This window comes from Oryctolagus cuniculus, chromosome 8, assembly GCF_051225735.1.
Source record: "Oryctolagus cuniculus isolate XC-2025 breed Fujian yellow rabbit chromosome 8, ASM5122573v1, whole genome shotgun sequence".
Taxonomy (NCBI): domain Eukaryota; kingdom Metazoa; phylum Chordata; class Mammalia; order Lagomorpha; family Leporidae; genus Oryctolagus; species Oryctolagus cuniculus.
The window spans coordinates 62,782,907-62,793,844 of record NC_142874.1 but is presented as its reverse complement, the minus strand read 5'-3'; the positions used below and the strand labels follow the sequence as shown (position 1 = coordinate 62,793,844).

Sequence of the window (10,938 nt, the reverse complement as noted above, 5' to 3'; positions counted from 1 at the left end):
AATATGTATAATTAATGTTAACAATTTTAAAAGCTTGCATGAAAATGGAATTAAAGATAAATTTATCATGTTGCAAAAATTTTGAAATACATGCATACTTTTAACAATACACATTTCTGGTAAGTATTAGATAGCCTCTCTATATATGATTTCAATATTTTGCACCAAAATATACTTGTTCTTGAATTCAATTTTCCCACTGGTGTAATTTTTCTCACACTTAGACATTTCAATGTTTATTTTCAGTTTCTTTTTTATGAAATGGTTCAAGGCTTACTGGCAGCTTTTCCAGTGAATCTCTTTCAAAGGTATGACAAATACTGAATGAAAAGAAGAGGATCGGGTACAATTCTCTGTTCTCCAGATTTGGTTTCCAGAGTAAGCTTTTGTTTGTTGATGTGTTTTTGCATCCCAAAACTCTCATTGTCTAAGGCAGGAAGAATTTTCCTATTTCTCCCTCAATCAGGAGATAATTAGAGGTAGAATGATAAATAATTGCCTACACTTTGTGAGTCCACTATAATTCAGGCCAGAAATATCTAAGTTGTATTTCTGCTTTGACATCAATGCAAGAGTAGTGATTAATTGTCATGCATCAAATGTTTACTTTTCAAAATTCAAAGAGGTTTTAAAAATAGCACTAGATACCCTGTTCCAAAATAGCTTCAACATTCTTTGTAGTTCTTATTTCCATACTTTAGATAAAGCATGGTGAGTTATGTATAAATGTATTTTGGGTAACAAGGAATGAATTTATTATAATGAAATATCTAATAAAATTATTATTATTTTTAAAATATTTATTTATTTTTTGAAAGTTGGATTTATAGAGAGAGAGGGAGGGATAGAGAGACTCTTCCATTAGCTGGTTTACTCCCCAGATGGAAGCAATGGCCAGGGCTGAGCCAGGCCAAAGCCAGCAGCCAGGAGCTTTTTCTGTTAATAAGCAATTCATAAATATATAGAAGGGGAAATTTCATAATGGAACAACCAGTTAAGATGCCACTTGTGACACCAGCTTCCCATATCAGAGAAGCAGTTCGGATCTTGACTGCTTTGCCTTCGATTCAGCTTCCTGCTATGGAGCCTGGTAAAGCAGCAGATATGGCTCCACTACTTGGGTATGTGTCACCAACATGGGAGACTAGGAAGGAGTTTCTGCTTTCTAGCTTTAGCTTGGCATTGCACAGACCATTGTTGACGTTTAGGGAGTCAAGCAGCAGATGAGAGACCTCTCTCTCTGTCTCACTCTCTCTCTCTCTCTTTCTCTCTCCCACTCCTTCTCTCTCATCTCAGTTTCCCTCTGTCTCTGCTACTCCGCCTTTCAAATAAGTTTTAGTCATTTTGGAATTTAAGAAGGTTAAAACAGCATTCTATCTGTCATTGATTTGATTGATTTATCTTGGATGATTCATGGTTGATTTTATTATAAAAAGCCAAAATTTGCACTTTGATTATTTTAGTCAGTAACAGGCATGCAGTCATCCTAAAATTTCCAATCAGTCTTTTCCTATTACATAGTGATTATTATCTTTAATTGGCTTAAAGTAAGAAAATCACCATCTTAAAATTATGTAACTAGCAAACATTTAAATTATTTTATTTAGCTGAAAAGCAGAGTGACCGAGGGAAAGACAGAGAAAGGCATCCCCATGTGCTGTTTCATTTCCAAAATGGCTGCAGAAGATGGTGATCAGCAATGTGAAAGCCAGAAGCTTGAAACTCTGTCTGGGTCTGCAACATGGGTGGCAGGGACCCCAGTACTTGGGCCATCTTCTGCTACTTTCACAAGCCCAGTAATAGGAAGCTGTAAAGGAAATGGGGCAGCCAGGACTTATCCCTGTGCTGATATGAGATGGCAGCCTTGTAAGCAACTGGCTTAACCTACCATGCCACAGTGCTGGGCCCAGTAAGTTTTGTTTAATAGCTGTGGTCGTGGCAAGTATTTGCCACTATGTAATTAATCATTGTTAAGTAATTTGTGTTTTTCAAATACCAAGTCAGTTGATTTCAGTTACAATCATCTGTAGTCTTTTTATTTTATTTTATTTTATTTTATTTTATTTTATTTATTTATTTATTTGACAGGCAGAGTAGACAGTGAGAGAGAGACAGAGAGAAAGGTCTTACTTTGCCATTGGTTCACCCTCCAATGGCCGCCGTGGTCGGCGTGCTGCGGCTGGCACACCGCACTGATCCAATGGCAGGAGCCAGGTACTTCTCCTGGTCTCCCATGGGGTGCAGGGCCCAAGGACTTGGGCCATCCTCCACTGCACTCCCTGGCCACAGCAGAGAGCTTGCCTGGAAGAGGGGCAACCGGGACAGAATCCGGCACACCAACCGGGACTAGAACCCGGTGTGCCGGCAGCGCAAGGCGGAGGATTAGCTTAGTGAGGCACAGCGCCGACCATCATCTGTAGTCTTTTATTATTGCATTCATGAACCTTTATTCTTTAAGTAACCAGTTAATTATCCATAGATAATTCACACAGAGCTTCACTAAAAGTAATTTCCAGGATTCTCATTTATAAAAATAATAATGAATATAGATATAACTCTTATTTGCATGATTGTTTTGTTTATAATAATTTGTTTACATATAAACTATGTGATCCTTGAAAGAAGAGTCAAGGTTGAAGTGCAGGAAAATTTTATAATATGCTCAGATATAAAGACTGAAGCCATTATGTCTAATTTACGTTAATAATCAATTCATGTACCATTAAACCTCTATAAATTCTGCCTTTGAAAAATGACTTTTTCTTACTCTCAGAAAAAAATCAAAAGAGCACAAGCATATGAAACTAACAAAAAATGAGTTTATTTAATAAAGCACCTATGTTTTACTCAGCAGTTTACACATAAAAGTAGACACATATCTAGACATGAAAAAGCTCAGTGCTAATTATATTACTAATAATAACAGCAATACACCTAAGTACATATTTCAATATCTTAGCTGCCAATCTAATAATGATTCAGAATGAGATGATGAGTATTCTACTCTCTGATATGATGGAATGTGTTGTATTAGAGTCAGTTTTGTGCCGTGAGCTATTAAAAGTTGGAAAAAATAACAAAACAATGGTTAAGAGAATCAGAAGGTAATCTGCATAGCTAAGACTTGGGAGATTAAGTTCTTGGGGTGAAGGGAAACATTCTAATTTCAGTGCTATAAAAGTGTGCTATGGAATCAAAAATTTGAAGCAGACTCACTAGTGAGAGGAAACATAAATGTGATTTCAGAGCTAATAAATAAACAACAAATAATGGGTTAATATGGAAGACAAAGTACATGCAAAAAACCATGTCCAATATCCTCTGTGTAATTTTCCATTAGAAATCTGCTGATTCCTAAATCTGAAATAAAGGAATGAGAAATGAAGAATTTCAAGCATAAAGCATTTCTTAGAAGGACAAAGGGTCAAGCCAAGACTTTAGAAGTATGAAAGTTATGGTTTAGGTTAAAATTGGACATCAACATACAAGGAGAAGGAACCTAATAAATAACTACTAAATTCAGTGGAGACAAATGAAGGTCAAACTCTATAAGGGGAGAATAAAAAATGGGCATTCTCTTACAAGTGCTAAAACTGAGTATTGAATCACTTGAATTTCTGGTGGGGTTCAAGAATATTTGCATACAGTGTTACTGCTACAAAAGATAATTATATTTTGTCTGAGAAAAAATTGCTTTTTTTTTTTTATGAGAGGCTACCTGGCAATTGTCTAATCACCAATCAAAAAATTCCAGCATACCAGCACACAGAAAAAAGTAAGAGGAGCAATAAGAAAAACTGTAAGTAAATCAGACCAAAAATATTCTTTCAGTGGAATTTATAATGCAATCTTCTCAGTAATTGTTGCAGACAAGACTGCTAAAACTAATGGGTGAGAGTATTCCAGAGAAGATATTTGATTTTCTCAACATATATCTTATTAAAATAATCACTAACTACAAAGACAAAAACAGTAATTTGTAGTAGAAAGACTTGACTGAATTCATTTTAATAAAGTGTTTAAAAATTGTGGGATATATAATCTATGAAATACTACACAGTGGTTAAAAATGAAATCCAGTCATTTGCAATAAAATGGATGAATCTGGAAAACATCATCCTTAGTAAAATAAGCCAGTCCCAAAGGGAGAAATACCAGATGTTCTCCATTATCTGAGATAATTAATAGAGCATCTAAAAGGAAATCTGCAGAAGTGAAATTGACACTTTGAGAAGCCATGACTTGAATAGCCCTTGTGTTGGCTGTTGAGGAACAGTTTTTGTTTGTTTTCTTCTTCATACTATTTGTTGAAATTTTACTTAACATAGAGTTAATTATATGTCTATAAAGTCAATTGAAAATAGATCTCAGTAAAAAATAAAAGAGAATAAGAAAGGGAGGAGGCAGTTTGTGACCGTAAAGCTGAATACAGCCGGCGCCGCGGCTCACTAAGCTAATCCTCCGCCTTGCGGCGCCGGCACACCGGGTTCTAGTCCTGGTCGGGGCGCCGGATTCTGTCCTGGTTGCCCCTCTTCCAGGCCAGCTCTCTGCTGTGGCCCGGGAGTGTAGTGGAGGATGGCCCAAGTCCTTGGGCCCTGCACCCCATGGGAGACCAGGATAAGTACCTGGCTCCTGCCATCGGATCAGCGCGGTGTGCCAGCCGCAGCGCGCTGGCCGTGGCGGCCATTGGAGGGTGAACCAATGGCAAAGTAAGACCTTTCTCTCTGTCTCTCTCTCTCTCACTGTCCACTCTGCCTGTCAAAAAAAATAATAAAAATTAAAAAAAAAAGCTGAATACATTCATATGGACTTACTTCTCAGAGTAAAGTTTAAAAACTTGCCATGGGACCCCAAATACCTTTAAGCTGGGTGGTAAAAATGCCTCATAAGTGTTAAAGTGACCATAGTAAGTGTGAAAATGATGATACAGATAGGATTAAGTGCTAAAGGGATCATATAAATAAGATCAAATGTCTGATAATAATAATAGATAGAATTGAAAAGGAGAGACTGTTCCAACATGGGAAGCAGTCTACACAGCAGACTCATAGAATGACAATTGCTATAAATAGTACTCTGATCTCAGAAACAACCCTTAATGCATTCTGTCCTGGCTGAAAAGACCATGACTGTGGCAAAAAAAAAATGTTCTATATAAAGGATCTCTGTGAATGAGACCCCAGTGGAAAGACGTAGCCATCAATAAAGGTTGTACTTTTCTCTGAAGAGAAGAGAGAACTTCCACTTTGCTTATGGTCTTGTCTAAATACTGATGGAGATTGTGAATTCAAAAAGCTTCCACAGCCTTGGCAGCTCATGTCAGAACCCTTGGGTGATCACTGACATCATATATAGGAGTGTTAATTATTAAATTAACAACAGCTGTCATTGTGCCCGTATTTCCTATGCAGTCCAGGACTATTGTCCTCAATGGTTTGTATTATGAAAGTTAACTGTAAAACTTCCTAAATAGTGTGTGTGTGTGTGTGTGTGTGTATGTATGCAAATTGTTGAAATCTTTACTTAGTACAGAGTTGATCTTCTGTATATAAAATTAATTGAAAATGAATCTTAATGGAAAATGGGACTTGGAATGGGAGAGGGTGGAGGATTTGGGATAAGAGTGGGGTGCAAGGGTGAGGATGGTGGAAAGAACCTGTATATTCCTAAAGTTGTACTTAGGAAATTTGTACTACTAAATAAAAAGTTTCTTTGGAAAAAAAAACTAATGTGACAAATAAAATGAACATATGATATCATGGAACTACATTTGTGACTCACTGAGAAAGGTAACACAGCACTTCTATAGTATTTGTGCTGAAAATAATATTAAAATAAACATCAGAGCTGGTGCTGTGGCATAGCGGGTAAAGCCACTGCCTGCAGTGCCAGCATCCCATATGGGTGCCGGTTCGAATCCTGGCGGCAACACTTCCAATCCATCTCTCTGCTATGGCCTGGGAAAGTAGTAGAATATTACCCAAGTTTTTGGGCCCCTGTACCTGCATGGGAAGACCGGCAGGAGGCACCCGGATCCTAGCTGCAGATTGGGACATCTCCGGCCACTGCAACCAATTCGGGAGTGAACCAGCGAATTAAAGACCTCTCTCTCTTTTTCTTTCTGCCTCTCCTCTCTCTGTGTAACTCTGACTTTCAAATAAATAAATAAATCTTAAAAAAAAAAGAAACATCAAAGTTGTCATGAAAAAACATAAGGTGAAACCAAATTAAAGGACAACCCATCTAACCAATACTCTGCATAATTGTTAAGCCATGAAATCCCAGGAAAAGATCCATATATTAAGATTATTATATCTGCCGGCGCCGCGGCTCACTAGGCTAATCCTCTGCCTAGCGACGCCAGCACACCGGGTTCTAGTCCCGGTTGGGGCGCCGGATTCTGTCCCGGTTGCCCCTCTTCCAGGCCAGCTCTCTGCTGTGGCCAGGGAGTGCAGTGGAGGATGGCCCAAGTGCTTGGGCCCTGCACCCCATGGGAGACCAGGAAAAGCACCTGGCTCCTGGCTCCTGCCATCTGATCAGCGCGGTGCACCGGCCGCAGCGTGCCGGCCACAGCGGCCATTGGAGGGTGAACCAACGGCAAAGGACGACCTTTCTCTCTGTCTCTCTCTCTCACTGTCCACTCTGCCTGTTAAAAAAAAAAAAAAAAAAAGATTATTAACCAATGTAATTTTCCTTCTTTCAATGATTTTCAATAATTATGGATGTTATTAACACTAAGAAAACTGTATAGAGAGTACTCTGTGTATAATTTTTGGAATTTGTTTAAAATATTTTAATTTTATTTAGTAAATACAAATTTCCTAAGTACAGTTTATGGATTACAATGGCTTCCTCCCCATAACTTCTCTCCCACCCACCACCCTCCCATCTCCTGCGCCCTCTCCCATTCCATTAGCATCAGAATTCACTTTCAATTATCTTTATATACAGGAGATCAGTTTAGCATACATTAAGTAAAGATTTCAACAGCTTGCTCCCACACAGAAACATAAAGTAAAAAATACTGTTTGAGTACTAGTTATAGCATTAATTCACATTGTATAACACATTAAGGACAGAGATCCTACATGAGGAGTAAGTGCACAGTGACTCCTGTTGTTGACTTAACAATTGACACTCTTATTTATGGCATCAGTAATCACCCTAGGCTCTTGTTATAGGTTGCCAAGGCAATGGAAGCCTTTTGAGTTCCCCGACTCTGATCTTATTTAGACAGAGTCATAGTCAAAGTGGAAGTTCTCTCCTCCCTTCAGAGAAAGGTACCTCCTCTGATGGCCCGTTCTTTCTACTGGGATCTCACTTGCAGAGATCTTTCATTTAGGTTTTTCTTTTCTTTTTTTTTTTTTTTTTTTTTCTTGCCAGAGTGTCTTGGCTTCCCATGACTGAAATACTCTCATGGGCTCTTCAGCAAGATCCGAATGCCTTAAGGACTGATTCTGAGGCCAGAGTGCTGTTTAGGACATTTGCCATTCTATGAGTCTGCTGTGTATCCCACTTCCCATGTTGGATTGTCTCTCCCTTTTTAATTCTACCAGTATTAGCAGCCACTAGTCTTGTTATGTGATCCCTTTGACGCTTAGACCTATCATTATGATCAATTGTGAACTGAAATTGATCACAGTATAATGTGATTATAAATTTCAGGACAAGATGATAAATTCATTCATCAACCTTGCTGCTTCACTTGTTTCAAAGTACATTTTAGTACAATTTTGAGAAAAATACAACACTTACACTAGAATTTCTTCCCTAGAAAGGTACACTCTTAGTCAGGAGTGGTTATCTGTTTCAAGTAGATTATCTTTAATTGCTTTGAAAGGACCCAAGAATCACTGGGAGTGCATAACAATGCAGATTTAACATAGTTTTATGGTTTATACTTTGGGTATTATTTACATGTTCTTGTTAAATCTTATTTAGAATTTTCATAAATGTCTCTATTTTCGCATTAATTTCATGTATGATTCTCTGTTATTTGCACTCATTAATTTAGAAGCTGATTTTTTTTCAAGGTTAAGGACATCTTTTATTGCTACCAGAGGCTTTTAACATCAGGACATGATTCTGACTGTAGTGCCACCTTCAGACTGCAAAGGGAGCTCAGGATCCAGAAGTCATTAAGAGGAACAAAGGTAGGTTGGGGAGATGGGAAGTAACTTTTATCAAGAAAATCCCAATACAGAACTGAAACTAGGGTACTGAATTTAGTTAGTACATGTTACACTCAAATCATAGAGCTGCCCAACATCTAGACATTCTCCTACTGATTATAAATGAGTGGAAACGCATCAGTTACAAAAAGCTAATTTTAGTTGTTACATATTTCTTTGGTGAGCACCTTGATATATTAACTTTATCACAAATTCTTTTATATACAAATGTCAAAAATGCTTTCAGCAAATCTATGGGTGACCTAATATGTGCCACTTTAAAAAGCATCTCAAAGACAGTGATTTTTGCTTTCAAACAATAGAAACTGAAATAAGCAAAGTGGTATTGTGAGCAATTTTCCTATTACCACTTCTTACTTCACATAGGACAATTCCACAGTACCTTTCTCAAACTAGGTAGAATTTGAATCAGGATTAAACATGGCCATTAAGCTGAAATAATTGTTTTAAAAATTTGGGGGGGGCCTTTTCGGTGGATATTGGGGTATAGATCAACATGCATAAAATTCATGATTCAATGGAGAAGCAGGCAAAAGCAACAGGAAAATTTGTTTTGGATGCTGGGGATAGGATTTGCAAGCTATGAATTCTAAAATTTAAAGAAAATTTTTGACACAGGGCAAGCTACATTTTTGCAGAAGAGCAGAACTGACAGACTACAAGGGGATTTTTTACTTTTTAAAAAATTTTGGATTTTTCTGAAGTAGATAGATATATGTATCTATCTCGATATAGCTGTCTTTATGTGAAGTACTGAATTACAATTAGCCGCATAACTAAATGGGGGGATTTGTTTCTGGCTCACTTCAGATCAGCCTGATAAGGTATATATCTTTCTATAGCCTTTCCTGATTTTTTCGTGTTCTCATTTCTAGAGTGGTCTACCTTAGTTTGTACTTGAAGGTAATACCCATTCAAACTACATGACAGAAACAGGCTGCAAAGGTGGACAAGGGGAATCATGTCCCTTTTGTCTTGATAAATCAATGCCACACACAGAACCCACGTTTTCTGAAGCATTATCTTCATTATAGAGCCGTTTGATTCCATCATAGAAGTCATCCACTTCCATTTCCTCTACTTTGCGTTTAGCAGAGGTGTGCTTGCACCCAAGGGCAGCTGGGAGATGATGGTAGAAAGCTGCTGTACCTCTGACTGGCACTTCTGGCTTGCTGTTGTCCGTGGAGGAATCTGGGCCCGAGACAGAGGAGGGATGTAATCTGAACACTCCTTTGTCACAGGTCACCAGGGTGTGCTTGAGGGGACGGTAGAAATAAACGGAATTTAGAGGCAGGGAAGACTCCAGAGTAGAAAGGTGGTGTGCCACAAGCTCCCGACAGTGGATCAGCAGGGAGCTCTCCATCTGTGCTTTCTGAAGCAGTTCAAGTGTAAGAGGAAGCCAATCAGGAATGAGTTTCTCCATTTCCAAACTAACTATGGCCAGAGCAAGCATGGATCCTTTGAACTGCAGAAGGTGGCTGCAGGCCATACAGTGAAGCGGTTGCTTGGTGAGGACTGCCAGATGTTGGGATGGGCTCAATTTGGGCAAACTGAACAGTAACTGTGGCCTAGTTGACACTGTAATGGCATGAAAAATGTGAAGAAAAGCCAACGGTGTGGCTGTGTGAAGATCCCAATTCAACTTATCCAGAATAATTCTCTGCATTCTCAAAATTTCAGATGAGGAACATCCACAGAAACTATCTCTTGACAATACCTTCAGTACTGAATTCTCTCATCTTCCTCAACAGTCTTAGCAGCTAGGAAAAAACAACTGATGGCAATACAACTCAAATATTTCGGGTGGGCTTTTACAGTAGCTAAAAAACTGTCCAAAAGACTGCTAGCCAGAGCAAACGTTTCTGGGTAAAGATCGAACTGGTACTTGAGTTTGGCCAGCCACTGAATTACTTCATCTCTCTGGGATGGAGAAACATTCTGATCTGTAGGGAATTTCGGCACAGTCACCTTCCACATCTGGGCTTCCCTAGAGATTGCCTTTTCCAATAGGAAAGACAATCTCTGGTTTTCCAAGGGTCCTGGAAACTTCATGATATCCTTTGGAGCTGCCTGCCACCCAGCTTGATGTAGCTACCTTCTCCTCCTCTTCCTCCTCCTCCTCCTCCTCCACCCCAGCAGAGCTGTAGGCCTCACAGGGGTGACGCGGGGTCATCCGGGGGCCCGTCACCGCCTCATTTTCCTCAGCGCGCAACGTCGGGGTGCGCGGGACACCGAGCCCGCTGATGAGGAGGGAGAAGAGGGGGAGCGGGTCACGGAGGGCGCAGGCACTTGGGCGGGATACACGCCTGCGGCCGGCCAGGTGCTCAGTGAGTTAGTTCCATGGTGACCCTGGTCGAGAGGCCGCCGCCACCGGCCCCGCTCCTCCAACTGCCGCCGGTGGTGCCCGGGTGAGGAGGGGGCTCCCTCTCGCCATAGGGCGGCGGTGGCCGGGAGAGGCGGGGGGGGGTGAGACCGACCGGCTCTGCCCCTGCCTGGGGGAAGCGCCTCTGAGCGGAAATGGTGAAAGGGGGGAAGGGGAGAAAAAGGGAGAAAAAAAAAAAAAAAGGAAGGGGAAAGGGGGGAAAAATAAGAAAAAGCGAGACAGAGGCGCTGCCACGTCTGCTGGAGGAGGGAGGGGACTAGAAGATGATTTATTTTGAAGAGAGCATGAGCTTTTGCAAGAATGCATTATACCGCTTTCAAACAGAAACACCTCACATATTACACTCTATTAAATAATGGAAGC

At 40.0% G+C, this 10,938-nt stretch overlaps 1 pseudogene; it reads right to left on the bottom strand.

Annotated features, from left to right (window-relative positions):
• Positions 1–8,923: 8,923 nt before the first annotated feature.
• LOC100339580 (cyclin-I-like) lies at positions 8,924–10,365 on the bottom strand (annotated as a pseudogene).
• Positions 10,366–10,938: the final 573 nt, after the last annotated feature.